At 33.2% G+C, this 4,705-nt stretch overlaps 1 non-coding gene across 1 annotated transcript; it reads right to left on the bottom strand.

The window, feature by feature from the left end:
* Nucleotides 1-4,257: 4,257 nt before the first annotated feature.
* Nucleotides 4,258-4,328, bottom strand: LOC115068219. The gene has a single exon (XR_003847591.1). It is a non-coding gene; the product is annotated as a small nucleolar RNA SNORD104 (small nucleolar RNA).
* Nucleotides 4,329-4,705: the final 377 nt, after the last annotated feature.

Genomic DNA, 4,705 nt, shown 5'->3' with positions numbered 1-4,705 from the left:
TATGGTTTGCATTAGTGACTTAAAAATGAAAACACCTGCTTGTTTCAGGAAGATTTTTTTCTTTTATTTGAAATTTTAATAATAATATTACATTAAAAATCTCTTTACTGTAGTGAGACTTTGTTGAATGTTTCCTCTACAAATCATTTTGAAAATTAGCGATGGAGATGGTATTGTAAAGTCAAGACTGATTGCATCTTCTGGCTAAAGTTTATTAACCAATAAAGAGATGAAATGAAATAGCTCTTTGCGTTTTTTTAAACCTCTCTAGTATCATTTTGTATAGTGCAGTAAAGTTTAAGTTTGGAGAAGCTATCATTGAAATATGTCATGTAATAATCACTAAAAAAAAAGAAATATGTGTATTTTCTGTTCACCATGTGTTGTACATGAAAAATGCTCCATTAATCTTTTACCTTGATATCCTTCACATGCTGGTATCTCACATGAGTTGCCAAAGCTAACATGCATCAATCTTTGCAAATAAATGTAAAGTGATAATGTTTTTATTTCCTTGAGCTGCATCCTGAGGAAAAAGTAGAAAAATGATTGTTTCCATATTGAGCTAGATGGCCAAGAAATTTACAGTACCTGCTGGTCCTTGTTAGACTAGAGGCCTTATCAAATGCATCCACAAATGAGTACTGTAACGTATATACCAGCTAATTACATGCCTATCATGGTACTTCATATTATTTTGTCTTATTAGAATTTAAGGAGAAAAATAATCAAAACTAACAATATTAAAACTGTTTTGCATAGTGACAATACTTATTTAAACTGAATGAGAAAAATTGAGAAGAAATCTAATTTTCATGCAGCTCTATGGTTTCATTTATACTTATTTCTAAATGCAACACGAAGAAAATGGTGTTTGATCATCTAACTGGGTAACAAAATGGAAAACTTGGAAAGAAGAGGAACAAAGTAGAATTTGGAAAATCTTATGCTGCAAATTACATTTATAAATAAATCATTTTATTCATTTTTTAACTGTTTATTACTTTTTGCCTTATAGGGCTAGGAGTATTCTTTGGCCAGTGTCTGCCTACCATTAGACATTATTGGGCATCTGTGGATAACATGGTGGATTGATCCCTCACATACCAATTACCTGGAAATATAACCCAAATTAATTTTCTATGGAAATCCATTGTTCCCTTGCCACCTCCCCCATTTTTACACTTTATACACAATCTTTGTAATGACAGTGAAAATGTCTTCAAATGGTGGTAAGAAATACTTTTGTGAAGGATTCCAAATAAACAATTCCTAATTGTTCATGCTCTCCAACTGTAAAATGTGGCAAGAGAGATGCCTGATCATCCCTGGGATTATTAGTGAAGTAGGAATTTTACAAGATTAAATGAGGGAGACATACTGATTTTCCATTAGTTGTATAACCAATATGTAGCAGCCAATTTTTTAATCGGTTTGTTTTAGTGTGTGAGTGTGTATGTGTTTGTGTGTGTGTCTGTGGGCGTGTGTTTGATTTATAAGACAGGATATCTCTGTACCCCCAGCTGGATCTGGATCTCATTATGTAGACCACGCTGGCCTTGATCTCACAGAGATCCACCTGCTTCTGTGTCCTGGGTGCTGAGATTAAAGGCATGCACCAATACGCCAAGCCCTAACCCTAGTTTATATGAGAACTGTAATGTCTTTTCCTCTATTACATGTGCCATGGATTCATGAAACTCACATTTAAAAGATTTTTAAAAGATAGTAAAATATGTTATTTACCATTTTTACCAGTGAAGTAATTGTCCAGCTTGAATTTTGTATTAACTCAGTCTACTTTTATAAATTCAAAATAAAAGCTGAATTCAATTCCAGACATATATAAAGTGGCCATCTTTACTAATCAAGGAAAAGTACTACTTTTTAGTCCCCTGGTAAATTTTCAGGCTATGAGCCAAATGAAGAAATCCACTATTCTTTTCATATATGTTAGATGTGACTCAATAGTAGATAACCCCAAAATAGTGGCTTGGCAAAATGTGTTCCCGTTTTTTTTTCTCTTTGTGTGTGTGTGTGTGTGTGTGTGTGTGTGTGTGTGTGTGTGTGTGTGTGTGTGTGTGTGTGTGTGTGTGTGTGTGTGTGTGTGTGTGTGTGTGTGTGTGTGTGTGTGTGTGTGTGTGAATTGCTGAGACTATTAGACTTTACAAACAATCGAAACATTTTTTTTTAATTCTTAAAATAAAAACTCAGCACAAGTTCTTTTATGATGTAAATTTACCAAATGCTTTCTGAAACTATAACAAAGTTCAAATTTGTGCTAGTACTTTATTCATAATTCTGAATGAAGCGCTCTAAATATTTTTAAGTACTTAATTAATAGACAATACTCGCTTCAGGACTGCACATGCCAAATATATAGTGTCCATTGAGTTTTTCATTCTGGTACAAGCTGCATAGCTGGTGTGTAAACATTAGTTTTAGTACTGTAGTGCTGCGGGAAACATGTTTTGGTTTTATCCAGAAATATTTCAATTTACTTAAGTTTTACCCCCAAAATGTGTGTGTTAGTGTGTGTGTGTGTGTGTGTGTGTGTGTGTGTGTCTGACTAAAAATAAATAAATTGAAATCAAATATTTTCTCAGTGACTGGTTAGCTTGAAAACTTTTGGTTCTTGGTAAAGAAATCAGAGAAATACATATTCATACTATTTTACATTTTTCTCAGTTTAGCCAGGTGGCTTTGGGAAAGCTTGTCTATGATATAACTAAATACACAGCAGGCCCTCTGCCTAGTTTATCTTTTTTAGTTTAGGCAATCTATGATGAAACTTTCCGATTTCACAATGTTTACTATTGACTCTAAAGATTTTGTTTTGGGAACATCAATAATTGTCACTAGTCTTTTTTCTTCAGTCAGAAGAAATGAGAGCTATCAGCACTGAAACACTAATTATTGTGTTAACTATTATCTTGCCTATAGTACCCAGCTATCATTTTCATCAATAAGGAAGTTAAAAGACCTAATAATAAGAAAAATAATATAATTTTCCACCAGTGTTATCCTTTATAAAATATTGTGAGGAGTAAATAGAATGTACTCTTCCTAATTTTGAAAAGTCAAAAATACTGTCCATGAAACCAATACAAACTCTTTGTTGATTAACTCCAGCTTTGTCTTTTACTTTATTTATATACATATGCTGTCTCTGTCCCAGAGCAATGTATCTTGGAGGTAGCTTTCGGCTGTTTTCATTACTTATTCAAAATAAGTCATGCAAACACACACAAAGATGGATAGATAGATTAGATAGATAGAAAGATAGATAGATAGATAGATAGATAGATAGATAGAGAAAGAGAGAGAGAATTGTTTTAAGTGTGCAGATTGACTTAACTTATGGGAAGTCTAACCCTTTGCATTCCTTTTGCAGAGATTACTAAGAATATGAGATTTTTACAAAAAGTCCATCCTCTCTTTCTAAATTGTTTTTCCTTTTGGATTTCTTGAATGCACATAGCTATACTTCTCTGTAGTACAGAAAAAGGAAGCTTTAGTCAAACTTAGCTGCAAAGTCTACATTCAGGCCACCTTTTCGTATCCCATTATTGACTTTGCAAAACAGGAAAATTTGAGAAGATCTCCTTAAAACTATAACTATTTTTTCTTCCTCCACTGTATTTGATCACCACTCTCAAGGATTCTACATTTCTAAAGAAGAGAAATTTTATTCCATTTTTAATGTCTCAGTACTTAGTACCATGTCTGGCATGTTAAATGGTCTCATGAACTCACACTTACTTAAGGGGATAGAAAACATGTACTAAGCATACTATTTATGTCACAGTATACCCTTAGGAGAAGGAACTGTATGCCATTATCAGCTTATTTTACATACAATGCATTTCGGACAGAGAATGTTGAACAAATTGCCCTGTAATTCTCAGGTACTACTGGATATGAACTTAGGATACTGAGCTATGGAGTTTGTGGTCTGGAGTACCACATTGTCCCTGCCTTTGTAAGCTCTACTCATAACAACGCTCACTGATTAATAAAATGAAGTACATTTATTATTTTATAAGCTTGATATGCCCACTCTTCATTCTAAGAAGAAACTTAAACATACTTCATCCAAGTAAACATACTTAGGTAAATGAAGCAATGTTTGGATTGGCATTTTATATTTTTGATTCATCTTTTTGTAACTACATTTAAAGTGGAAGGATCCATGAGAACCATGCATTACAAATCTTTTCTTTTTGTTTTATTTCTTTTTTTTTTTTTTTTTTTTTGGCTCAGGCTCCTATTCACATCACCTGCATCAGCAGTCTAACAGGTGCAAAAAGTGGAATGTCATCACCAACGGTATTATAATTCTTTTTAATGTGCCTATGGTGATTGGATTCTTTTCTATAAGACAAGAAAGTCCGTTTGTTCTGTTATTAAATGTGTACAAGAATCTCATGCCTTAGCAGTAATATTGTCATTTACTGGATGATTTTTAACCTAGAATGAGTGCATGGTGGTGTCACGTGGAAGTAAGACCATTTTATATTTCTCCTTTGGGCCATGTTATTAACACTCAGCAAATAATGTCAGTTGTTTTCTTTTCGTCATGAATTAGGACAGGAGTTAAAAGAAAGGTAAACCCTGAGATCATGGTCCCATTTGGATGTTTATTTTCTCACATGTGAAAATTTATCAGTTTTTAAAGCCGCCATTACAGAAAAATGTAGTTTAG

The sequence above is a fragment of the Nannospalax galili genome, unplaced genomic scaffold (assembly GCF_000622305.1).
Source record: "Nannospalax galili isolate Female #2095 unplaced genomic scaffold, S.galili_v1.0 scaffold167, whole genome shotgun sequence".
NCBI classification, from domain to species: domain Eukaryota; kingdom Metazoa; phylum Chordata; class Mammalia; order Rodentia; family Spalacidae; genus Nannospalax; species Nannospalax galili.
This window is presented reverse-complemented; position numbering and strand designations above follow the sequence as displayed.